At 39.3% G+C, this 27,835-nt stretch overlaps 1 gene segment (V, D, J or C); it reads right to left on the bottom strand.

The window, feature by feature from the left end:
• Positions 1 to 27,835, bottom strand: part of LOC105992511 — an 854,274-nt gene that overhangs the window by 484,837 nt on the left and 341,602 nt on the right.

Raw genomic sequence — 27,835 nt, forward strand, 5'->3', positions numbered from 1 at the left:
ATTTTGGCAATGCTCCATGCTTCATTATTGTTCCATATACTAATCATCAAGTACAGACATTATGTGCTACTGTAGATGATTGGGCAGTCTTACAATGTAGTTTTAAAGGACAGATAGATAACCATTTTCCAAAACATCCCCTGTTAAATTTTCTAAAAGAACATCCCGTAGTTTTTCCTAAAGTTACCTCCTTAAATCCCCTTGCTAGAGCTTGCAATATTTTTACTGATGGCTCTAAAACGGGATGCGGCGTGTACATGGTAGAAGGCCATGACCCAGTCTGCCACCAGTTTCAAGCCAGTGCTCCACAATTAGTGGAACTACAAATTGTTGTAAAAGTGTTTCAAACCTGTCCTTTTAATTTAATTTCAGACTCTGCTTATCTTATAAATGCTTTAAGAGTCTTGGAGGCTCCAGGGCCAATAAAACAGGCCTCTCTTGTTGGATATTTGTTTTGTTGCTTACAACGATTGCTTTGGCAACGACAACACCCTTTCTATCCCTTACATATTCGTGCCCATACTGGTCTGCCTGGCCCTTTAAGCGAAGGCAATGATATTGTTGATTGCTATACCTGTCAAGATTGGATTTTTTTAGTTCAAATTTGGATAGAGCAAAAACTTTTCATAATAACTTTCATGTTAACTCAAAAGCTTTACAAAAACAATTTCAACTTTCCCATGCGGATGCCCGACAAATAGTTTTAGATTGCCCTCATTGTGTAATTTATCACCACTTACCTAGTGTTGGTGTTAATCCTCAAGACCTTTTGCCTCTTAAAATATGGCAAATGGATGTTACTCATGTACCTGAATTTGGACGCCAGAAATTTGTACACGTTTCTGTAGACACATGCTCTGGCATTATATATGCCTCCCCTATGACTGGAGAAAAGGCACATCAGGTTATTACCCACTGCCTAGAGGCGTGGGCAGCTTGGGGCAAACCAAAACAGCTCAAAACTGATAATGGTCCTGCATATGCAGGAAATCAATTCTTCTCCTTTTGCAAAGCAATGGATGTTCAACTCTTCATGGGTTGCCCTATAACCCTCAAGGTCAAGGCATCGTAGAACGTGCACATCGCACGCTAAAGGAGACTTTACAAAAACAAAAAGGAGGAATTGGCCATGGCCGTACCCCTAAGGAAAGGCTTTCTCTTGCTTTATTCACTACTAATTTTTTAAATTTGGATGCTCAAGGCCTGTCTGCGGCAGACAGGCATAACAAGTCTCAAGGTCTAACAAAAGGAATGGTAAAATGGAAAGATATTTTGACAGGACTCTGGCGCGGGCCTGATCCCGTGCTAACATGGGCACGAGGTTCTGTTTGTGTTTTTCCACAGGACCAACAGGATCCAGTTTGGGTACCTGAACGACTCGTTAGGAGGGTCCAAGGAGAAAAAGCACAAGATGCAAGGGGTGGTGATGATTCTTCTGATTGCCCTCACAACGATACAGCCTGTAAGACCAGTGCCGAGATGGGGGATCCTGTCCGTGTTCCCGAGACCGATGCCCTTATCTTTTAGGCAATTGGACTGGAGAGTTTGACAGCTGTGGATCATTTGAAGGAGTGTGTGGGAATGGGCTCCCTTATTGGTATCCTGGCATTGGTGATCTTGCTGTGCCTGTGGTGCATATGCAGGATTAGGAGCTCGCAGCGCAGGAGTATGACTATGGTGGTCCAGGCCTTCACTGCCATTGAGGCCGGATAGTCCCCCTACGCGTGGCTTGCCACGTTAAAGGAATAGCACAGGGTGCGAGGCAAACGCACTGCACTTGGGAATCACTCCCTGGCGTGAGCCCAAGAAGAGCATGTTGGGTTGCAAGATTCCACCTCTGCAAAAAAGGCATCGGACGGGCCTGGTCATCACTGGGGAAGGCGCCCCTCAGGCGAAGACCAGTGCAAGGTCCTCTCATTAATGTTTTAGACAGAGGCCCAACCTCTACTCTTACCTGTTGCTTAATAAAACAAAAAAGGGGGAGCTGTGGAGAGCTGCGGGAGCCGTGACCAAAGACGGCGCTGCTGTAAGGCGCGGCCACAAAAATGGCGCGGCCGCATGGCACGGCTGCGACCAAAGATGGCGCTGGCTCCCGCCTTCCGTCTTCCCGGTGATGAGTGCTCTCTGTAAAAAACAACTCCTTATATGGCTATGACTTGGCTCCTAGTTTGCTTCTGTGTTTGCAGCCCTATCGGTATATGCCACGTGGCGCTACGGGATTGGCCATCCAGGAGGCTTATAACCGGAGCGCGGGGGCAGAGGAAAAGAGAAGCGGGAAGAAGCGGGCAGAAGAAGCGGGAGAGAAGATGTTGTAAAAGGTCCTGAATAAACCACCTGAAAGAAGAACCTGTTGTTGTGTCATCCTTGCGGGTCGAGGCGGTCGCGACAATGTTATCCAGTCCAGGAGATGCCAAATGACTTAAAAGGACTGATGTGGTTGTTAGTGGTCATTGCTATTTCTCTTCCACCAAGAAGCTGTCTTATCATTGGGAGAGACAGAGGGATTTAAAACACTCTTTCCAAACCATGCATTGGTGGCTCATACCTATAATCCTAGCTACTCAGGAGGCTGAGATCTGAGGAACACGGTTCAAAGCCATCCCAGGCAGGAAAAGCCGTGAAACTCTTTATCTCTAATAAACAACCAGAAAACCTGAAGTGACGCTGTGGCTCAAGTGGTAGAGTGCTAGCCTTGAGCTGAAGAGCTTAGAGACAGTGCCCAGGCTGAGAGTTCAAGCTCCATGACTGACAAAAAGCAAAGCAAAGCAAAACAAAACAAAACACTCTTTCCAAGATTAGATTATATAAGTATGTGTGCATCCCAAGTTTAATGTACTAGAGAATGATTATCTCCTGGTTATGGTTGGAATGATGTGGGGTGGTCAACCAACATTGACCAATGTAACCCCCTGGTAATGGTTATAGCTCTTCACTCTATGACTGGGGATCCTTCTGTGTGTAGGTGTTATGGTCTAGAGATTTCATTTACTTTCATTCTTGACCTAATTGGAAAATTCTCTTTAGAATTATGAAGTTTGTTTACCACGGGGCTCTCCAATATTCTAGTTAGGCCTTAAGGCAATCATTTTGAAGTAATTGTCATAGGGGTAAAAGATTTAAGACAGGTTTAGTTTTTTAAATGGGTGTGGTAAAACAAATGCCTGTTTAAGATGGATAAAACATTCTATTTGCACTGTTTCCCATGGTTGATTAAAGCCACCTCAGATGGTTAAGTCACCATCCTATAACTGTAACTTTACCCCATGTCTCTTCAGGCAGGATGGGAGAAGTTGAGTCCCTGAAAAATGTATTCAGGATACAGTGAAAGCTGGTCTTTGAGGAGATGGGAATGCATTTGCTCTTACCATTGCTAGAGCTGATGTCTGGTGCTATATTGGGGGGATTTTTGTTTGAGGCTTTTCTGTTCAAATAGAACAGAACCTGTATATTGGTTGAATTGGCTACCCCTTTCACTCTGGTATTCAAAAAACCAAAGCCTTCTTCCAATCAAATAGTGTTCTCACCATTTTTACTGAGATAGACACAGCAAGAAGCATTTTACTAAGAGAAATAAACATGTGAAGATTTTGTTTCCTTTTCTCTTTATTGTAGGATTACAATTATCATTATCAGTCTGTACACAAGATTCTCAGTTCTCAAAGTAATGCTAGCTCTTTCTGTGTGGTCTTTTAATTCCTTCATGCATCTACTCCTTGATTTTCTCGCTGTGTCTTCGTCTCTGTTCTTGTCTCTGCTCTTTCTTTTGTGCTAGTCATGGGACTTGAACTTAGAGCCTAAGTGTTGTCCCTGAACTTTTGTGCTTGAAACTAGCACTCTATTACTTGATCTATAACTCCACTTCTGGATTTTTGCTGCTTATTTGGAGATATGCGTCTCATGGACTTTCCTGCCTGGGCTGGCATTGAGTCATGATATTAGATCTCAGCCTCCTGAGTAGCTAGGATTATAGGTGTGAGATACAGGCATCTGACTCTTTTCTCTTTACCTCTTTTCTTTCTCTTGTATGTTTCCTCATAGAGCTTCTCTTCATTCTGTGCAGTGGCCTGTTTATATGGCTGTTTCTGCTTCCCCCATCCCCCCTCAGGGACTTGTTGCACAGGTGCAGGCCCTTGTGTTACAGTGTGCGTCTCTCAGGATGCAGTAGTACACTGCAGTATCTTTCACGTTGACATGGGGCAGGATCAAAGTACTGGACTTTCTGTCAGCAGGGATGGCCAAAGAGGCCATTCTGTTGGTTATATTGCTTTTTAGACCATGAATTATGTATTCTGGACCCTGGAAGGTAATCTGTCGATACCAATAAATGTATTCATTTCCACCGATGGTAGAATGGTTACAAGGCAAACGTGCAGGTTCTCCTTCTGTCCACTCCATTGAATCTGGCTGTGTGGTTTTAGCATCAGTCATAATTCCTAAGGAATTAAAAAAGAACAGATTAGCTTTAGATGATCAAATTTGTTGCATCTAAAAATCCTGTTCATAAACAACTTCTAGAATTCTTCTTCCCAACTCTACCCCTGTTCTTGAGTATTTTTCATATGATTTGCACAGGATGAAAGAAATGCTGCTGATATTCATTCCTTAGCTATTCAGAACCAAAATGCTAAATTGCTTACTTCCCACTACCCTTGAGCTTAATGAACCCATTACAGCCTGTGAGTATGGATGTAGTCAGCCACCCATAATGAGACTCCAAATTCTTCAGAGAGTAACAGACACTAATTATTTCCCACTGTTTGGAAAATCAGTGTAAGAAGTGGAGGCATCAGTTTGCTCTCTTATGTCTTTAAGCACAAAATCATCTTTCTTAGCCCAGAATTCTTACCTAAAGTGAGGAGAACAGTGATTTCTGTCAATCTCATAGCTCAAAATGAACTAAGCTTTCAGGCCTCAGAGTTTAGCATCTGCATCTGATCCTAGGTTGGGGGAGGGCTTAAATGACAAAGTATCAGCTGTCACACTGCTCCAACTCAGACAGCTTTTTTTTTTTTTTTTTGGTGGGAGTTCCAAGTTAAGCATCAGCTGAACACAGCAAGGGGACTCTTAGTTTGATTTGTCTCCACCCCAAAGTTAAACTATAAAATTTAATAGAGGGCAGGAATGGTTTCCTAAACAGCTCTCTAATTCAAGTTTGTGTTTTTTTTTTCTTTTTGATATCCTTCTTAAGGTTCAGACTCAAGTGGTCTGTGTTTGAAATGAGTAGAACCACTCCCTAATTTCCAGTAAGGGCCTGAACCACCACTAACTGGTTGATTGGTGCTTCATTGAGCTGGCAGGAAATGCCCAGTATTCCAATAAATCCTGTCAAGCTCTGTAAAGGGGAAGAGACTTCTTATCTACATTGACAATCCAAGTTAAGTATCAGAAGCAGTAACACACAATTTAACATGAAGAGTCAGAATTTTCTTTTTCATCATAAAAACTACCATAAGCTAAGTTAACACCATGGAAAAGAATATTTGCAAATAAATAACAAAAGTAATTTTATAGAAATATAATATTGCTATGCTCAATGTGACTGAAAAAAGATCATTAGAACTAGGCTGAAAGCCAAGCTACCTAGTGATTGTTTCCCCCATTGGCCCTGGAATACATTGTGTATCAAGCATCTTCTTAGAGGACATTGCTGAGTGACTGTGGTTCTAAGCAAGCACCAATAACCTCAAGGACCCAAGAACAACCCATGTTAGCACCTCTGAAATGTATCTCCTCTCCTCCTTCCCATGTCAAGAATGGTGTGTTTTGAGGATACACTAGAAGAGGGAAGAAGATACAGGAAGAGAAGGTCTGCAGAGAAAAATGATGCAAAGAAATGGAAGTGAATCTGAAATACTTTCTGTGATTATTCTGTGTGTGTGTGTGTGTGTGTGTGTGTGTGTGTGTGTGTTGGTACTGGGGCTTGAATTGAGGGCCCAAGCTCTCACTTGCCTTTTTTGTCCAAGTCTAGAGATTGACTACTTGAGCCATACCTCCCTTCTGGCTTATTGCTGGTTAACTGGAGATGAGTCTCATGGACTTTCTTGCTGGCTTTAAACTGCAATCCTCAGATCTCAGCCTCCTTAGTAGCTGGGAATACAGGTATGAGTCACCACCTAGCTCTATGACTATTCTGAAAAATGATTACTAAACAAATGGGAATGAGTAAAGATTGCTATATAAATATATTATATAAATATTATAAATATATATTATATAAATATTGTTATATAAATATAAATCTCATCTCTGCTATAATAACTAAATTTTTTGATTCACCAGAGCAATGACCATTTAAGATTGGATGATGCATTAATCATTCGCTTATCTGTTGCTGAACTGGATCAGCCAAGGCCTTGCTGCACACTGGTCAAGTGCTCTACCATAGACCTACATCCTCAGCCCAAGTAAGATTTCTATTTATTCTTTTTTTGTTGTTGTTTATTTTTGAGACTAGATTTCACTATGCTCTCCAGGCGGGTCACAGACTCCAAACTCAAGTAATCATTGGCAGCCTCTGTTACTCAATAGTTGGGACTACAGGTGTGCACCACCACACCTGGCTCAACTTTCTCTTTTAGTTCTATGTGGAGAAGTCACCCAACTGTTTGCTTTGCATTTAGCTTGACTTACCCAGGTCTTTGGGATTGTGTACATACTCAAAAAGTGACTACAAAGAACAAGGTGACAAAAGCTATGAATATAAATTCTTTGTACCACACAGTGTCCCTTCACCCTAGAAGGAGGTTGTATTTGTAGCAACGTCAGCCCCCTCTGGTGACAGTTTCCATGGGCTCCTTTTCTTACAACTAGGAACCAAGTCAGTAATCGCTGAATGGTTTGTTTCAATCTAAAGACATTTTAGGTCTTTACCTCCCTCAAGTGGACAGTTTCGGGAAGTCTCCTACTGCAATGTTCTAAGAAAGACTTATTTTCAATCCCTGGATTCAGATTGTTATTTCTGTCATTTTCTCAATGACTGAATTTTAACTCCCCATGGTTCCTTGTTCTTTCCCTGCTTGAATACAGATTCAAACCCACAATTTATTAGTTAACATATAATTTTCACAGATTAAACACTTAATAGTTTGTCAGGTGAATATGTTAGTTAATATTTACTCATCACATTTCTGGGAAAAGTTATATGGAATGAGCCAAAATTATTCCAAATAAAAACTTCTAATTTTCTGGATGACAAATGGAACCAAAGGATACAACAATAAAGGTAATGAAATATTTGACCCATATACACAATTCAAATACCTCACCAACTCTTCCCATTTCTAATGAAAGAAAAACTAATAAATCTAGAAGAAGCCTGGTTGTGAGGACATGGTGACACGAGGATCATGAGTCTTATTTTCATATTTAAGTAGTTGTACAAAGGGGTTTCAATTCAACATCATGTGTCAGAATTTACTATCTAGTCACTGTGACCCCTTATGCACCAGATTATAAAATTACTGTGGCAATAAATGTTGGTATAAATATAGGAATGAAAATATTAAAATTTCTAAGAAGAAATTATACATGTAGAGATGGTTATATTATTAAGTTATAACTGCCAAAAGTAGGACAAACATGGGAACATTTTATCTAGTGTTCATTACTATAGTGTTTAAATGGTGTGGAGAATCCAGACCTCCAGAGAAGACCAATGAATGCTGTGTTATTTTCCAGGCACTCTATCACTTGAGCTATGCCTCCAACCCCTTTTTGCATTGGTAATTTTCGAGATAGCTTTTTGCTCTAGGCTCAGCCAACCTGGGCTCAAATCCTTCTAATTCTGCTTCCCTGTGCCGCTGGGAATGAAAAGCATGCGCCACTACACCCAGCCATTGAGTAAGGTAGTGTCTTGGAAATTTTCATACCTAGGCTGGCTGGGAACTATGATCACTGAATTTCTGCATTCTAAATTATTCCTCTGTTAGGATTAAAATTGCATACCATACAACTTACTCATGTAAAGTGTATGATTCAATAGTTTTTAGGATATTCACAGAATTGTATGACCACCACCACCGCATTCAGTTATAGAATATTTTCACCATCCTCCAAAAAGAACCTAGTACCCATTAGCAATCATCCTGTAGAATTTCTGGATATTTCATGTAGATGAAATTATTTGACCTCTTAGGATGACTGGCTTCTTTTGTTTAGCATCATGTTTTCCAAGTTCATATATGTTGTGCCATTTGTCATAACTTCTTTCCTTTTTAAGACTAAACAACAACCCACTCGATGTCTATTATATTGTGACTTTTTTGCCACTTGGGTAAATGATTTTAATAAGGTTACTCTTTTTTATGTTTACTTGGGCCAAGACTCACCTATAGGGAAATAATGTAACTTACTTTATTTAAAAATAAGGACAATTTTATAATGGAAAAAAAGATAAGACTTACTGTATCTCAAGTGCCTTTTGGTTTAGATGATCTCTCTGTTGCATATTTCAAAGTCTAGATGTTTCTCATTGCTGTCAAATATTCATATCTATTCTATCTTTCCAGAAGGAAGCTTGTATCAGGAATGGGCAATATCACTGTGGTTTCTTTCTTGTTACTCTAGCTGACTTCAGATCAATATAATTCATCTTTACAAATATCTGAACATTAGCTGTTGTGTTGGCTGCATTTGGTGATGAAGTTTCCAAAACTGGTAAAAAGTCATGATGATTCTCCAGCCTTTACTGAGTTGATTAATTTAACCATTCACTTGGCTCTTCATAGTTGCTAATGAGGTCCAGCTTCCATTTTGATTTCTATACAAGTAGCCTTGTCCCTCTTCTTTCTGATAAGAGTCATGTTGGCCTTTAGTATGTAGCACTTCCTCATCTGTTTGTTGTTTTGCCTTGAGATTCCTTTGAGAAAAGATGAATACTTTTTTCCTCTTATCCAAACATAAATATTAAGTTCATTTTTATTGTAATAATTACAATAAATTTTTATTGTAATTTCCTTTTTAAATTCTTGATATATACATGAATCTTTCATTAGCATAGTTTTATCTATTCTAAAAAGTTATCATGAACAAGCTATGTTAGCAAGCTTGTTTGAATCTTTCCTTAATGTCAGAATTATTGAATAACATTAAACTTGCAAGTTATGTTGGTTTTATTGATCTTAATCCACTAAATTCTACTAGTTTCACTTGATAGCCACTGGCAGATGATTTCTTTTATTCCAATCTGAATTATTAATACTGTCAGATCAAACATTATATGTCACAATAATATATAGGTTACAAAATGGCTAAGAATGGTTAAAGTAGCCCTAGGGTTTTTAAGAGACCTTGCCAAAGGCAAGCCCAGAGATCTGTACTGATACAGAAAATATTACTGCAGGTGGTTAAATAGGAAATTAACAAGTCATTAAGTTAATGAGGTACAGAAGGGGCAAAGCTCAGAGATGCTCCTAAGTACAGTGCAACTTCTAGGATTATTGAATCCAGAAATAGGTTAACTTGAATGGGTGATGTCAGACAGCAATTATGATGAACTGAAGCCTGAGACAGAGTTTCTACCTGTTGACCCATGACACACACATTGCATGGGTCTGATGATGGCTCAGTGTGTGCCACAGTGTCCTTTCTTTCATGTGATCCAGAAAGGTTGTACTGAAATAAGAATACCGAGTCTAAGTAAGATGCCTTGTCCTCACAGCCATCCTGGTGCCTTGTTGGGGGGGGGGGAAGGGGAGAGATTTTCACCTAGCTCCAATGACCTAATGGTAAGATAAGACATTCTTTGAATTGGAGATGCATTATGTTGTTTAGCTCCACGAAAGCTACAAGAGCTCTGCTCCAGAGAATATGCAGATGTCATGTTGTTTAGCTCCAGGAAAGTTTTGCTCCAATGCTCACCCTTGACTGTTGCCCACCCCAATCATGTGGGTTTTGTTTTGTTGGGTTTTTTTAATTTGTTTTCTTTGTTTTTGTTTGCTGTTTTTGTTTTGGTTGTGGGGTTGGGTGCTCTCCCTGAGCTCTTCAGCAAAAGTGCTCTACCACTTGAGCCACAGCGCCACTTCCAGTTTTCTGGTGGTTAATTGGAGATGAGAGTCTCACAGACTTTATTGCTGGGCTGGCTTTGAACCGTGATTCTGAGGTCTCAGCTTCCTGAGTAGCTAGGATTACAGGTCTGAACCACCACCACCTGGCTTAAGCATGTGGTTTTTGCCTTTAAAAGTTTTGTGCAAGCTACATTCTGAGCTGCAGGTCTTTGAGACAAGAGTTCACCTGCAGCTGCCAGATCTTCAACAAGGACTCTGAATTTGACCTCTCAAAATGTTGCTACTCTGTTTCTTGTGATTGAATTCCTGGACAAGAGTATTATTCCTTGGTTTGATGAGTTCAAGAAGTTAATGGGCCTGGTTTATCTAATATGGGTTTGATACATCCATGTGTCTATGTGTTCTTGATTTAATTTGATAAGTTGTATAGGTAGTAATCTTTTATTAGCATAAATAAATGATCAGTCTGTCTCATGTTTGGACAGATGGTGGTTGTTTACTTCTACAAACAAGATGCAGAGTTGTTCTGTCTAAATATTTGCTTTCAAAATGGCTCAAAGTACTATTGCATAAAATGGGGTCATTGAGGGCAAAGCCAATCTAAAACTATTGTTCTACACAACAGGGATTGGCTTAGAATGTGGCAAAGCCTCATCTCCAGTTGCACGAATAAAGTCTTACAATGTGTGTGTCTTTCTGTGTTCCTTTTATCTCTCAAGAGTATGTTGGTGGGGTTTATCTTTGTTATAGATAAAATGATTTTTCATTCATTGTCAGAGTGTATCTAGTTCATTTTGAGTTTAGTTTTTGGCTATCATAAGTATAGCAAAATTTCTGGTAAGTGAACTAAGTTAGGCTAAGATACACAAAGGGTGAATGTTTACTCATATGTTGAAATTAGATCTAAAACATAAACATATCTATCTATATATATATCATATACAGGCTCATCTTCATATATATACAAGCAAACTGACTGAAGTATGATATATGCAGAGGTCGATTTCAGTGCTATAACTCTTTTGAACAATTAACTGACAGTTAATGGAATGAATACCAGGAAACTAAAACATGTTTCACAAGAGTAAGGATGAAACTTAAGAGAAAGGGGTAGATGAATGGAGTGAGGAATTGTGCGTGAATATAGTCATAATGTTCAGTGAATATATATGAAAATGGAACCAGGTAACTTGAGGGGATGGGTAGGATTGGGAGAGATGGGGTAGGAACCATGATGGAATAAGTGACACTGATCAAGACTCATTATATTCTGGCTGAAGGTGTAACTCTGTAGTAAAGCACTGACTTCACAAGCTTAAGGCCCTGAGTCTAAAGCCTCAGTACCACAATACAAAAAAGTTGTACTGAGCCAAGCGCCGGTGGCTCACACCTGTAATCCTAGCTACTCAGGAGGCTGAGATCAGAGGATCACAGTTCAAAGCCAGCCTAGGCAGGAAAGTCCATGAAACTCTTATCTCCAATAAACCACTAGAAAACTGAAGAGGTGCTGTGGCTCAAGTGGTACAGTGCTTGCCTTGAGCTGAAGAGTGCAAAGACAGCACCCAAGCCCAGAGTTGAAGTCCCACAAGTGACAAAAAAAAATGTATTGACCTCATAAATCGGCATGTTGAATTGAAATCCTTTTGTACAGCTACTTAAATAAAAATATTAAGAGGAAAAGCACAGGTATAAACAGGTTTATCCATATATTGTGACCTATGTTTATGTTTTTCTGCTTGAGTGTTAACTGAGAAATGAGATTGCTGTCATTAAGTATAAATAGCTTCCATTTATAAAGTTAATATTTTACTATTATTATTAACTTACCTTATTCAAATTTTCTTCATTACTTTCTGTTTCATGCTGTTTCTGTCTGTGTCTGTCTTTGTATCTGTCTCTGTCTCTGTCTTTCTCTCTCTCTCTCTCTCTCTAGTGTGTGTGTGTGTGTGTGTGTGTATTAACACTGGGGTTTGAAATCAGGGCCTGGGTGTTGTCCTCTATCCTTTTTGCTCAAAACTTGTGCTCTACCACTAAGCCACATAGATCTACTTCTGTCATTTTGCTGGTTAATTGGAGATAAGAGTCTCTCAAACTTTCCTGCTCAGGGTGGCTTCCAGCCGCAATCATCAGATCTCAGTCTCCTAAATATTTAGGATGATAGGAGTGAGACACCAATATCCAGCCCAATTCTTAATTGCTTTCTATTATCTTTCTTTTTAGACTTTTTGGTAAGAATGTGACAATATCTCATTGTGTCCATTATTTCATTTTGCTTTAAAAATCAACATTCTTGAGTTATAAATTACATACTGCAGTATGAGCTTATTGAAGTGTTCTGAAAAATGTTATGATAGGTGGTGGTGGTGTGATTGTAATAATCAACTCCAAAATCCAGATTATTAGTTGCATTATAGCTAATTCATTTTGCATCATTTTGAGAATGTTTAATGAGATTTTGATTGCTCTGGATAAGAAACTTTATCCACTGTTTATCACATTCTCTGATTCTCTTACTCAGTTCTCTGGAACATTCTTTTCCTGTGTCATTCTGCCACATAATAACTGTTAAAAATAAGTATGCTATTAGAAGAGAAAATGTTAGCTATGCCTTGGACTGTTGGGATGTGATGTAGTAATAAGGACACCAAGTGGAAAGGAATTTGGCAAAGCAAAGTTTACTTCTGCAGTAGAGTGTGCCATTGTAGTGGGGAGGGGCAGTGATACCACTCAGTCTGCAGTGAAAATGTAAAAGATTTTATTGAACAAAAAATGCTGATGCACCAGGACTGCACCTGGAGTTGGGATCTGGCCCGAGTGCTGGCCCATATGGGCTTTTAAGCATTTGGGGCTAGGGTGGGGAAAGGGGGGGGCTGGGTGTTGTTTTTAGCCAATTATTGTTACAAGAAATGCACACTTTAAATTTCCTGCCAAGGTTTTGCTTGTGGGAAGCAGGGGAACAGAACAAAAGGTGGTAATGGTCCGCTGGGTTAGGGCTCCCATTGCTCAGAAAACAGCAGAAGCAGAGTTACAGAGTTATGAAATTACAGAGTTACAATTACAGTTACTAGCTAAAGGAATGAGTTACCAGGGAAGTCTTATCCACAGCACACTTATATTTATATCTTAAAATCATTCATTATCCATTTTACACAATCCAAGTCAAATATCATATTCCATCTTTACGTCCTCCACCATATCACCATCAGCCAAAATCTACAAGCAAGTGTATGGAGTAGGCAGATTTCTCCACTTTTATCCCTAACACATCACATTCTCCCCCTCTGCTCCCATTGCCCAAGCTCAGGTTCACAATCTGCCACAGGATGTGACTTAACAGGAATAGGATGTCTTAATTAAGAGGAACAGGATGTAACTAAAACAGCAAGAGCTCTTAATTGAAGTGTGGCAGGAATATGATATAATCAACAGAGGCCAGGTTACCTGGCTAAAGCAGGAACTTTCCAGAAAAACAATTTTCACAAGATTGACATAGAGGAAGGAGTTTTTTGATAGAAGAGTTTTTATCACAGAGAATACACCTTTCTCACAGAAAATAAATGGCTTTCAGAGTTGTTTCTGATCTGGAAATCCAATAGTGTCAGATGAGAACTATGGAACTGCTTCTAAACTCCCTTAAATAAATGATTTGATTCCATTTAAGTATTTAGGATTAATTTGAAAAGCACTTGGTGCTGGGCACTAGGAGCTCACATCTGTAATACTAGCTACTCAAAAAGCCGAGATAGGAGAATTGTGATTTGAACCAAGCCTGGGCAGAAAAATCCTTGAGACACTATCTCCAATTAACCTCCAAAAATTCAGAAGTGGAACTGCAGCTCAAGTGGTATGTGCCAGCTTTGAGTGAAAAACCTAAGGGACAGTGCCAGGCCCTGAGCTCAAACCCAGTACCAGGAAAAAGAAAAAACAAAACATACTTGGTGACTTAATTTTAATCCAAGATATACCTATAATATTTGTGAATCTCAAGGAGAGATGCTGTTTTATATGCTGAGCTCCATATAGGCTTCTCTTCTTTCTCTTCCTCCCCCTCCCTCCCCCGCCCTTATTGTGCTTTAAGGTTTTGTTAATCTTCCACTGTCATATCTATTTCTGAGAGATCCCAGGAAACACAGTGGGTGCCAAGTGTAAAGAAGGGATGGTGGGAATAGGGATTCTGCTTTGTATTTGACTTTATATATTCTAATAAGTAAGGAAATCCATTCCCGCACTGGGAAGCTACTTGGACCATAACAAAATATAAGCAGTCTATCTGCTTTCATAAATATAGTCCATGGTTGCCCTTCTTGCATGGTTTTTGTAGTCTTAATTTGTGTCCCAACCCGCAGGACTTCAACGAGGGCAATGAACCTAAGCTAGAAGGAATGAAGGGACAAGAGACATGAAGAATGACAACAAGACAAGGATTCTGATCAAGCTGCAAATTTTTATTTTTCACACAGGGGTATTTATATGCTTAGAATAAGGAAGCTTTTTCATTGGCCATAGCAGCTGCAGGATGTTTGCCTAGGGCAGTGTGGAAAGGTGGTCATTAGCAGCTACTGGGTGTTTGTTTGGGGCAGGAGGAAAAGCCTGGATTCTGTAAACAGCCTCAAGATGTTCCAGTGAGATAGTCAAGCCTATCATGTTGAGAGACTCAACTTTTGGCTCCGGACAAATTTGGGCTATTTTCTCAACCATACTGAATCTTACAGAAGAAGGAGAAAAGAGTTGGTCTCCTTAAATGTCTCACATAGGCAATGAAAGACACAGTAAGACAAAGAAAAGAACTACATAATTTCCCTGAAATGAAAAATTCCCTGAGTAGGCCTGGGCAGATATGATAGAAAATTTGTATTCAGTTTGATGACCAATCTTTTTCTGAGCATCTGAGGGCAGAGCTTCAGGGCTGGTAGATGTTTGTACTCACAAACAGGAAGTAAAGTTCACAGGTAGTGAGTGGTTACACTGCTCAATTCAGAAACTGACTTCTGTTCTACCTTTGTGTTTTTTGTAGCAGCACAATGGAAAAATGGCCATTTTATCTAGTAAGACACAGGAATGATTTTTTTGTTGTTTTTGTTGGTTGTGAGGCCTGAATTCTGGGTCTGGGCACTGTCCCTCAGCTCTTCAGCTAAAGGCTAGTGCCCTACCACTTAAGCCACAGTGCTACTTCCGGCTTTTTTTCTTCTTATGTGGTGCTGAGGAATCAAACCCAGGGCCTCATGCATGTGAGGCAAAAACTCTACCTCTGAGCCAACTTCCCTGCCCCACAGGATTGAATTTTAACAATCTTTATTGATTTTTCCCCTTAATACCATTGTGTCCAGATACTATAACATGAATAGTTTTTTTTTCTTGTGTTTTTTGTTCGTTTGTTTGTTTTTTGCTGGTTCTGGCCCTTGAACTCAGGTCCTGAGCACTATCCCTAAGCTTCTTTGCTCAAGGTGAGCACTCTATTATTAAGCCACAGAACCACTTCTGGCTTTTTTGAGTAGTTTATTGGAGATGAGAGTCTCATGGAATTTCCTGCCTGGGCTGGCTTTGAACTGTGATCCTCAGGCTGAGATGCCTTCTGAGTAGCTAGGGTTACAGCAGGTGTGAGCAACTGGTACCCAGTTTATAACATGAATAATTTAAGACCTACAAAAATAGATAAAAGTTTCTTTATGACCCCCAAATATAGCCAATTTCAATAAATATTCCATGTATAGTTGAAAAGAATTTGTATTCTATTTTTTTTGGAACAAAGATTTTTTTATGTATATAAATTAGGTAAAGAATATTATTTTGGTTGCATTCTCTATGTTTCTCCTGGCGAAAGTGTACAAATGCTTTTGTTGTGCCTGCTTTTGGGACTCCCAAAGACCACTGGAGACTGTAATCCATGCAAAAGCAAAACAGTCCTTTATTACAAGTTCTAGCCTGGTCCTCCAAGCACACAGTCTCAGCTGGTTACCCAGGAAGGCCCTGACCTATGTTTTCTCACAGCTTTTATAATACAAAGTGAGAAAACATGGGGGCTTTGTTCTGCTTATCTTAGGTTCTTTCCAGCTATTCCTGTTTCTCTTGTGATCAGCAAGATCCAGGCTTTTCTGAGACTCAAGGACTTTGGGAGAAGGGAAAAAACAAAATGTTTAAATAGTGATACAGATTGACCCATTACAACAATGAGATGTACAAGATGCTATGTTGAAAAACAAACTTTACAATTTAGTTGGGGGTGGGTGGGAGGGGGCGTGGGGGTGTAGATTAGGAGGTGGGAAGGAAGGGATGGTAGGGGAAAAAGGAGGAGGCAACAATGCTGGATAAGAAAGAAATGTACTCATTACCTTGCTCATGTAACTGTAACCCCTCTGCACAGTATTTTCACAATAAAAAAAACATTAAAAAAATTAGAGTCACTCTGTCTGGCAGTTACTTTCTGGCTCTTAATTTCCCCCCTTCTCATAGGAAACAGAAGGGCCAATCCTGGTCCTTAGGGGTTCTACCTGTGTAAGGGGTGCCAGTGTATGATTTTATTTGTCCCCCATCCTGGTTGATATTGTTGCCTTAAGACCATCAATGGTGCCATGTTAACTCTATCTTTGACAAAAGATATTAGCTTGTGGAACTGGCACTGTGGCTCAAGAGGTAGAGTGCTTACTTTGAGCTGAGGGACAGCGCCCAGGCCCATAGTTCAAGCCCCACAACCAAAATAAAAAAAAAAAGATATTAGCTTGTTTATGATACAGGGGTCACCAGCACCAAGAAGCCTCCCTAAGCTTCTCCCCTTTTTTGCTCTGATACAAACACTTTAAGATGATCCTTAACATACACCCAGGAGGAAGCAGGTTATTATCATACTGGAGCCAAACTAGGCTGTGACTGTAGAGTGGATTTCCAGTCCTTATGCCCTGAAGTGCCTAAGGCAAGCCACTGATGTCCTTGCCCCCAATATCCACTGTGGGAGTAGAGAGGGTTACTGACATCATCAAAAGAATGTCCCACAAGATCTTAGTTTTAGCAGACTCAAAGCAGCATTCCATTGGGAAGCAGTCTCAGGTGATTAAATCAGGCAGGAGTTCAGTCTGCTTTTTCCAAGGTGGAGGTGATCAGGGTGATGATGTAGATTTCCTCCAGGTGACTATCAGGTTGTATCAGCAGGGTCTTTCAGTGGCTCTAAGGGATCATCACACCTCATGCTGGGCTGTAAATTTCTACACAGACTGGTTAAGAATACATTACATAGACTTGGCAGGCTGTGGCCCCACTGGTTTTTAAGACCATTTAGACAATAGCCCAGGACAATTTACCAAGACAACAACTTTTTACTATCCAGATATTTTTGTAAACAAATGCAGAAGGCTTGGTCTTGTAACCATCTCCAACAGATGCAATCTCCACCCTTGTACACCTGTTAACACTATTTTTTATGCCTTTAAAAAATATATATGATCTATTTTGCCTCATTTTCCCAAAACTGACTCTGGACTCTTAATCTTAAAAAGGGGTTGATGGACGAAGGTCCATCTTCTGTTCTTCAATCTGACTTCAGGGGCATTGATCCTACCTAGCCAGGAACCTATAACCTTAGCATATTTTACAAAGAGGTTACCAGGGTTAGATGTTATTAAAAACAATATTTTCACTTTTGACAAATGCACAGAACTTTTTTCCGGATACAGCACTGTAGCTTGTTTAGCACTCTGGTTTGCAAAAGCATCTTTCTGGATGAGTTAGGAATGTGATCACTAGTGACCCTAACAATATCTAAGTTACTCGTGCCGGCCTTCAGACAGATATCAATAGAAACACACATTCAGGTTTACAAACTTTTTTTTGAACAGATAAATTTTATGTAGTTGGTGTCAGCTCAAAGTTTCTGCCAATTAGGGCTTTGGGCACATACCGGAGTTGGGATTTAAACTATCCCCTACATTTTATAACTTTAGCTTTTTATTGCTCACAGAGGACTGGCAAGTTTCTGTCCCTTACAAGGTAGATAGTCATGGATATTAGGCCTGCTTACAAACTATCTTCCCATGACCTCCTGGTTCTGACCAATTTTTGAATGGCCATGCACAAATGACTCTAGGATCTGACATTATTTCTGCCACCCAAGCAGTGGCTTACTGCCTCTAAATGCTCCACCATTGCTTTCGTACCAGGAGTGTCTTCTCCACACTGGGATAAACACCTCATTGGCATTTCCCTTAGTTGATCACTGGACTTGAACTCAGGGCCTGAGTGTTGTCCCTCAGTTCTCCAGCTCAAGGCTAGCAGTCTGCCATTTTGAGTCCCAAAGCAACTCTGCTTGTTCTTTCAGCACTCTGTTGGCTGATTAGAGGTGACAGTCTCACAGGGACCTTTTTCTGCCCAGGCTGGCTTTGAACCAGTTTGCAGATCAATGAGTCTTATAAAAGGCCACTTTACTCCAATTAAAAGCGACAAGGTGGTCAACATAGAAGTAGCTTTTAAGCATGCTCTAACCTGGAACTTATTGAGAGCCAAAGTTACATCTGACAAACTTGCTAGAATCCTCACTCCTTTTGGTGGGCCTGCTAGGAATTGTAACCAAAAAACGTATAAGAGCAAACTGAAAAGGCAATTAAGCAATTGTTTTAGTACTCCTATTTTTTCCTTTTTGCACTTTGAGGCAAATGTTAAGAACAATTTTACTTTTAAACTTTATATCGAGATCCATTCCTAATTTTTAAGCCTCTTATTAATCTGTTTTAATATTTCATACTTTAGTTTTCAGTTTCATTTTGAAAAATCCCTTGAAATCTTGAGGCTAGGTACCAATCATTGCCTCTTGGCTGCTTGTTTTAAAACAGATACACATTAAAAACTTAAGAATTACAATCACCATCATTGTACCAAGAAGATAGACTTAACACCTTTATGTTTTAAAAAAGCATTTCAAATTGTAGAATAGCATTGAGAGCAAATCACATTATACAGGTAGACTTTTTTTTAACCCTCTTTTTAAGGCCTTTTTAACTTTAATACATTCAAAGGGTAGTTTTAGCAATATCAATCAGATCATCAGATCATTCATTTTTACCATCATGCTTCCAGTGTTTATCTACAAGAAAAAGGGACCGGACAAAGATGGGCCATTCAGCCCCTCCTGTCGGCACACACCTAATTCAACTCTTTAGGGTTAGATGAACTGCCTTTGTGCCTGCTTGCCCTCTTTTACCATGTGTGGACTCCCCCCAGGGCCTGTCCCACCATGCATGACCAGCTGAGCTGCACTTCTGCCTGTTCAGCCCTCACCTCTAAAGATAGGTCTTCTGTTGGCTTCTAAGTTTTCCCCTTTTTATTTCTCTTGGTTCTTGAATGAAATACACAGTTTTAGACAAAACAGGTAAAATCTTTGACAGTGTTAAATAAACTTTTACATTTACATTTCTAATATCTACCCTAAATTTTAGCCATGGGAACTAAATACTAAACAGACAATACCTTTTTGTTAAGCCAGATAACTTGATTACAGTGTAAACAGGCTTATGCATGCTAAAATACCAGATTTTTAAATACCAGATTTTCTAATTTTTAAGTTAAAGAATCCTTAAATAGCCTTTTAAATCAATGTGAAAAATTCTTTAAAATTTTTGGTAATGTCCAAACCTCATAATCTTTTGAATTTTAAACTTAAACTCACCCAATTTTTATAGCATGCTGACAATTTTCATCTTGAACATGTTCACACACATACACACGCACACACAAATCTTAAAGCTCACAAAAATGAAAATCAGTTGTATGTACATTTTCTAAAATTTAGTGGCAAAAAAATTTTTTTTCACCAATCTTACTCTTGCAGATGACAAAAATTTAAGACAAGACTTTAACAAACCACCTTTTTTAGGCCGTATTTTTTTCAGGGCTTGTTCCTTTAGCCAGGTATTTTACCAATTGGCCTTCTGAATGCCTTTAGTTGGAGGAAGGCTGGGTAAGGGGTCACCTGAAAGTTTACTTTTAAACTGTGCTGCTTTTTACCCTATTTTAGACAAGAGCACTTTATTAAATGTTACATTGTCAGGACCAGCTGAAAAGTCCAAACCAGGCACACAGCCTTCTACACCCTCCCCTCTGGCAGCCTCCACAAGAAGAAAATGCAGCCTGAGGCTTGAAGAGGACCAAAATAGTCCAGCAACCTTTCATGCCCCACAGGGAGGGGGGCATAGCAGGTCTGTGACCGGGCCCATCCAGAGGCTAGAACTTTTATTCCCCCAGAGATGTTCAAACAAATAACAAAAACACAAATAAACACAAAAACCAAGGATCCACATTTAAAACTGGCACCAATTCTAAAACAGAAAAAGACAAGTCTACAACTGAAGGGTGATTTGGGTACTAATGGATCCCCCAGCTCATCCCTACCAGAACTCTGTGCCGCTCTCACTCAGCAAACTGAATCCAGAGTCTGCTGAATGAGCCTGCCACTGCCACCCTGAACTTCCCTATCTCAGAAAACAGAACAGAAAGCACACCAAAATAAACAAGACAGACAAATGGCCACAAAGACAAAATCAGGTCTCAGTAAATGGGGCAACATCTCACCATCATTTACAAGTGGGACTCAAATCCATTTTATCAGGGGACTCAAATCCATTTACTCAGCTCCAGAGGATTTTTTTTTCTTTTAGATTCCTGCAAATGTTGACCCAGGGGCCTCCAAGGCAGAGAAGTCCCAGTCATCTTGGGGTAAGAGAAATAAGTCCCTAGCGGCTGTCCCCTCAGACAGGCAGGTTCTCCCCCATGCTCAGACCCCCGTGGACCAAGGTACAAGGCTAAGATCTTGTTGGGGCCACTTGCAGGTGGTCGGTGGCAGTTACATACAAAAGCAAAACTAGCAATTTTTTTTTTTCCGGAAGACTTTAAAATGAAGAACAAGGTCTCGGGAGTGTCACAGATCCCTTTTTAATTTTAACACTCAGATTGTAGGCTTTTTAAAACATCTTTAAAATTGTCAGTCAGCAAAGTAAGGAGTGTCTGTTTGAGTCTGTCCCATCTCCCAATACAACAGGTCCCACACAGCCCCAATAACAAATAAGGATAAAGACACAAAGGTTACAGCACTTCACGTATGGTGCCAGCACGGATTAGAAATGTGATTGCAATGAAAACTCTCCCAAGGGGAAGTGGTACCCACTGCCGTCTGTTATCCCAAATGGGCGGATAGAGTGAGGCTTGAGTGCCTCACGGGTTCTGTCTGGCAATAGGCTGCCCCAGTCCAGTTTTGACACAGATGAGTCAGTATTCCCGAGAATTTAGAGGAAGTTCACCCCACTGTCACAGCGGCGAACGGAAACTGCAAGTAAAACGGTTAAAAAAGAAGCAAAAGAAGTAGGACATTTTGAGTGGAGACAGTTGGGAAGAAAGTGGGGCCCCAATCCTAGATAAGATAACTGATCTTATCCACTGCCCTTGACAATTGAAAAGACAACAGGAAAAACGTAACAAACAACGTATACATAAGCGGACAGAAAAAAGGACGAGACCAAAACTAGTACCCTACACACTCAGGTTCAACTCCATCCCTCCGAATCACTGCAGCACAAGTTTTAAGTGGGTGACTCCACCTCAGTGAAGGACTCCCTTCTCAAGGGGTCTGGGGACATCTCTCCCAGGACCCAGTTGGCTGTCTTATAGCTCGTCTGCAAAAGCATGTTGCCAACTAAACCCAGTCCTTCAGGACACACACTGGTACACAGATACAATCAGATAGACAGATGCACCCACTTACTGGCCCGCCTTCAACTCTTATGATTCAGGGGACCTGGGTCTGGGGGTATCCCTGACAAACCCCCAGGAAATGTTGTTCCCGCTTTTGAGACCCCAAAGACCATCGGAGACCATAATCAATGCAGAAGCAAAAGAGTCCTTTAGTACAAGCTCGAGCCTGGTCCTCTGCTCACATAGGTTACACAAGAAGGCCCTAACCTCTTTTTTCTCACAGCTTTTATAATACAAAGTGAGCAAGCAAGGGTCTTTGATCTGCTTCTCTTAGGTTTTTTCTCCCAGCTTTTCCCGCTTCACTGATGATCAGCTGACTCATACTGCAGTTATCAACGAGCTCCAAGCTTTTATGAGACTCAAGGACCACCTTAAAATTAGAGTCACTCTGTCTGGCTCTTCACTTTCAGTACTATTGTTTATTCATTTATTGTTTTAATCAATACATTCTACTAATTTAATTCCACCAATGAATTCTATGGATTTATGTTACAGTTTGAAGATATGGCATGAGTTAAATTTAAAAATAGATTTCTTCGGGGCTGGGAAGGTGGCTCAGTGGTAGAGCGCTTGCCTTGCATGCTCAAGACCCTGGGTTCTATTCCTCAGCACCACATAAGCAAACAGAAAAAAGCCGGAAGTGGCGCTGTGGCTCAAGTGGTAGAGCGCTAGCCTTGAGCTGAAGAGCTGAGGGACAGCGCCCAGGCCCAGAGTTCAGGCCCCACGACCAAAAAAAAAATAGATTTCTTCTATCTCCTTGGTAGATTGTACATTTTATCTTTTTTGAATGCTGCACTGTATCTCTAGTAATAAATCCTTTAATGTCTTCTTTATCTGATACTATTAAAGCTACAAAGCTTTCTTCTGTATAAGACTATAAATGTCTTATTATACTCTTGAAAAAGAATGAAGCAAGATTCTTGCTTCTCATCATATTCAAATGTTAGAATAATCAACATTCTTCATATTTGATCTGAAACTGTAACTTTTAGAAGAAAACCTAAGTGTAAATTCTTTATGACTTTGAGTATAACACCTATAGCTCAAGCAACTATAAAAACAGTTAGATTAGAAGTCATTGAAGTGTAAAACTCTACTGGTCAAAAAGATAACTCATAGAAGAAACTGTTTTCAAATCATCTATTTCATAGTTGTAATAAATTGACTACATAAGAAATGTCTTAAACTCAGTACTAAGAAGATTTTTATATTAAATGGTCTAAATACTTGAATCATCTCTATTATAGGAATATAAATGGCCAGTGACATGTGAGAGATGCTCCATCTTACTAATCTTACTAATCAAGAAAATGGAAGTTAGAGAAACGTGATAACAAATGAAGATGTAGGGGAACTGGCATCCTCTTATTTTGCTGACAAATACAAGATGTGGAAGCTACTTTGCAGAACTCTGAAATTCCTCAAATTTCTCAAAAGTTAAAGATATCCCACATGTATACCACTAATGAACTAAAACCATCTCAGATAAAATTTGAACACAAATAGCTTCGAAACTACGGTAAGTGGAAAAGCCAGATACAAATTGTCGCATATTTTGTTATTCCATTTATTTAAATTATTTAGATGAAGCAAATCAAGAGACAAAAAGCAGGTAAGTGGATGTTAGGGGCTGCTGTAGGGAGAAGTGATGGGAATAAATCTTAAGGGGGCATGAACTTGTTTTTATAATTAGTGATAAAAGTTCTAAAAATATGTTTTTACAGATTTGTAAGAATACTAATACTGTTGAATGGTACACTTTAAAATGTTTAGTTCTATGCTATGTGAATTATAACTCAAAAAAGGTAAACCATTTAACTGTTTTTATAGGTAAGAACAAAGTTTTCTGTTTCTTTTCTTTCTTTTTTGTTTTGTTTTGAAACTTGGGTTGCAACAGCAAAAAGAGATGGTTTATTGTACACATGTCACATTTGACCTCAACTGTGAACAGAACTAGTACAGAATGTCACAGGTCCAGGGCACAGGGCCATCAGGGGATGCTTGGTCATGAGCAAAGTGGGTGTCTTTCAAAGATGGTCTTTGTGATGGAAGTTCTAGATGCACTGGGAAATAGTAGACAGGAGCATGCAGTCCAACAACTCATGTCAGAGTCCCCACCTCTGGCATTTCTTATTTCTTCTCCTCTGGCCATGATGGGTGCACAAGCTGGTTCACTTAGACCTCTGCCTCATCTTTCTTCTTTTGTGCTTCAACCTGTCCTCCACTTGGCTCTCATGGTGTGGTGGTTTCTAGGAAGATGGTGCTAAGGCTGAGAGTAAAGCTTTCTTCAGTGTAAATATTGACTGGTAGAAAACAGAGAGCGTTTTCAGATTTATGGGAATTGTCTCACATCTTAGTTTGGATGGTTATATGGTTATATATCTATCAAATAATGGAACATAGAAACAGGAAGATTGAAGTTTGAGCCAGCCTGGGAGAATGTTAGTGAGACCTAATCTCAGAAACAAGTTGAGTATGGTGGAACATGCCTGTAGGAAGGGGAGAATTGTGATTCAAGGCCAGCCCAAAGTTAGCTGTCCAAAAAACAATCTTAAAACAAAATACTGAGGATGTGGCTCTAGTGGTAGAGTGTTTGCTTAGCAAATTCAAGGCCTTGAGTTCTATCTGTAGTAACACAAAATACATATTATAGTATACTGACAGTGATTTGTTTGCCTGAAAATTAGTGATGTTGACCTTTTCTTTTTTTCATTTTTTTCCAGCTATTCATGTGTCTTTTGGGAAATTCTAGTTAGATATATTGCCCTACTCTGTTTTCCTTGAGATAAGGTTTTGCTATGACACTTACTCTGGCCTGGACCTTGCTACATAACTCAGGTTGGCCTTGATCTTGTGATTCTTGTGCCTCAGGCTCTGAAATCCTGGGATTTCAGGAATGTTCCCTCATACCTGGTTTTATCGCTTATTTTTAAAATTATTAGTTTTATTTTTGCCATTGAGTTTTGTTCCTTACATATTTAGGATATTAAGCCCTTGCTAGATGTAAAGTTTGTAAAAATGTTCTCCCTTTCTGAAAACTGTATTTTCATTTTGTTGTTTCCATTGCCAAGCAGAAGTCTTTTAGTTAGATGTAGTCCCATTTGTTTGCTTTTTCTTTTATGTTCTGTGCTGTTGCGCTCTTATCTAAGAATTCCTTTCCCTTTCCAAAGTCATGAAATGTTTCCTCTGTTTTATTCTAGATGTTTTATAGTTGTAGGCCTAACATTTAAGTCTTTAATCTATTTTGAGTTGATTTTTATAACAACAGAGATAGAAATCTAGTTTCATTCTTTGGCATGTGAATAGCCAATTATCCCTGCACCATTTGTTGAAAACAATTGTCTTTTCTCCAATGTGTATTCTTTGCATATTTGTAAAAAAAATCAGTTGGTGATAGATGTATGGGTTTACTTCTATTTTCTGTTCCATTTCATTAGCCTATGTATCTGTTTTGGCAACAAAACATTTTGTTTATTCTAGCTATAAAGTGTGTTTTGAAGTCAAGTAATGTATTATCTCCTGCTCTGTTCTTTTTTTGCTCTAGAGTCCTTTGACTATTTTTTTTTTGTAGTTACATAGAAATCCTAGGGTTGTTTTTTCTTATTTTGTGAAGAATATCTTTGGTAGTTTGACAGACATTGCATTGTATACTATGGACATTTTAATAGTATTGACTCTTCCATTTCATGAACATAGTGTTATTCTTGTGTGTGTATGTGTGTGTCTTGAGTTTTTTTAAGTAAATTTTGTTTAACTATAGTTATCTGATTTTGCTTTCATTTCAAAATACAAATAAGCACATTATGTATAATCCAAAACTTGGTAGAGGACAAAGGATGTGGGGTGAGGAACAGCTGCAAGTTTGAGGAGCTTTGTGTGCTAGGGGCACAGAAGTACAAGACTGAGTCTCCTGGTTAAGCAGGAGACATGTTATATGCAGGTAGGCATGTTTAGAATTTGTATTCAACAGCACTATGAATCTTTCTGTTTTCTCTCAGCATTTGAAATAATAACTATTAAGAGATTAAGGCTTTTTCCTTTTCTTTCTTATACCAAGGGAAATGATTAAAATCCACAGTTGTATAACTGCAGTTGATAATAGCTGTTTCTCTTTCCCAGACATTCAGGATGGAAGGACTCTGTACCACATTTGTCACTTGGCCATTCAACAATGTTGAGACAATAAAGTTAAGTTACTAGGTCATTTTCAGAATTTACACTTTGTTTTCAGAGTATCTGCTGGAAACTTGGGTAGAGTCAGGATGCCCTCCTGTCCTTCTCCAGAGTTGTGGTCACTTAGAAGCCTTTGGTCTTACTTACAGTTCAAATGAAGCTAGAGGAGGAAGAATAAAGCTCCAAAGGACCTCTCCATTCCTCTTGCCACTGAAATCACCAGTGATCTACAACTTCCTGGAAATAGAGTATATTCTATTTTCAATGTGTGACTGTTCTTTCTGATCCTATTAGCCAATAGGAGATATATTCTTCTCTAACCACAAATTAGTAGATTAAACTGAGAGAGCCTCCTTTTCTTTATGTGTGAAAATGAAATGCTGCCATCTTGTGTGAGAATCTCTGGTTGCACTTGGGCTGAGCTCACTTATTCTCTTTGGAAGGAAAGCTGTGTTTCCCCAAAGAGCACCTCATTTTACAAGTAGAAACAAACATTTCTAGTGATTGTATTGTGTATATTACCTTTAAAATTTCTTTTCTATGAACTTCTATATAGATCTGGGGATCTTATGTAAGGAAAAAATTCCAGCAGTATAAGAACATAACTAGAGATTAAGAACCAGCTCAGATAAGAACAGAAATGTTGGTGTCCACTGATGCCATCAGTAGACATCAGTCTAGAACCAAGTAGTCATTTTATATAGAAGTCTCCTCTATTGTTATTTTTAAGATACATTTGTATTCTAGGATAAACTTTGTTGGAGCTAAGCTTCAGTATTACTGAGAAATATTCCTACTGTCAGTGTGTCCTCCTAAATTTTAAGATAAAACATATTGGATAGGAAGGCTTGAGAAACCTGAGAGACACAACACATATGAAAGAACCAGGGTTAAATAATTACCACAAAGAAGATGTATCACTATGAATTGGTCACCCCAGCCTCATTCATGGGAAAGTGTGGGAGACAATGGTTATTTTAATAGTATTCAGATTCTTTATTTTAATATTTGTGTTTGAAGAGGGGAGAGTGCAAAGTCTTCAGAGACTCATTTCTCTCAAGTACCATGATACTAGACCCAAGAACAACTGGATCTCTTACTTTTATGAGACATTGTGGATCCAGCAAGAAAAACTCATAGTTAGAGAAAAGAAACATTGTGCTGTCTTTGATTTCACCTTTCTTATTGACTCTAGCAGCTCAGCACCATTCAATTAGACAGTAGCAGAGACCATGGCTTAAAGATTTGTATATGGCAGCACTCCTGGGCCATTCTGCTTTTATTCTTTTTATTTATTTATTTATTTATTTTTGTCGGTCGTGGGGCTTGAACTCTGGGCCTGGGCACTGTCCCTCAGCTCTTCAGCTCAAGGCGAGCGTTCTACCACTTGAGCTACAGCACCACTTCCAGTTTTCTGGTGGGTTTATTGGAGATAGGAGTCTCACAGTCTCTCCTGCCCGGGCTGGCTTTGAACCGCGATCCTCAGATCTCAGCCTCCTGAGTAGCTAGGATTACAGGCTTGAGCCACCAGCGCCCGGCTTCATTCTGCTTTTAAATAAGTTTATCTTTCAGATGCCATTGCTTGTGCTGTTGTTTGTTTCTCCATATTTTTATGAGCATCCATTAGTGTATAAATTATTTTGATATATCCACATAATGCATACAATATTCCTTGCCACCTTCTCTGTCAATTTCCCTCATTCCCTCTCCTCACTTCTCAAACCATCTCAATAAACTTCATTGCTCATTTTCCACACACGTACGTAAAGTATTTTGCCATTTCCAATCAAAATTTATAAAGATTGCTACTTTCATGTTCTATCAGTAGGTATAAATCTCCTCTGGGTAAATTTAGGACTGCTCATGTTGAATTTTGTATTCTTTCCTTTTAATAAAGTTAACTTAATTGTCCTGTCATAATATTCAATTTA

Source organism: Dipodomys ordii, unplaced genomic scaffold (assembly GCF_000151885.1).
Source record: "Dipodomys ordii isolate 6190 unplaced genomic scaffold, Dord_2.0 Scaffold84, whole genome shotgun sequence".
Lineage (NCBI taxonomy): Eukaryota > Metazoa > Chordata > Mammalia > Rodentia > Heteromyidae > Dipodomys > Dipodomys ordii.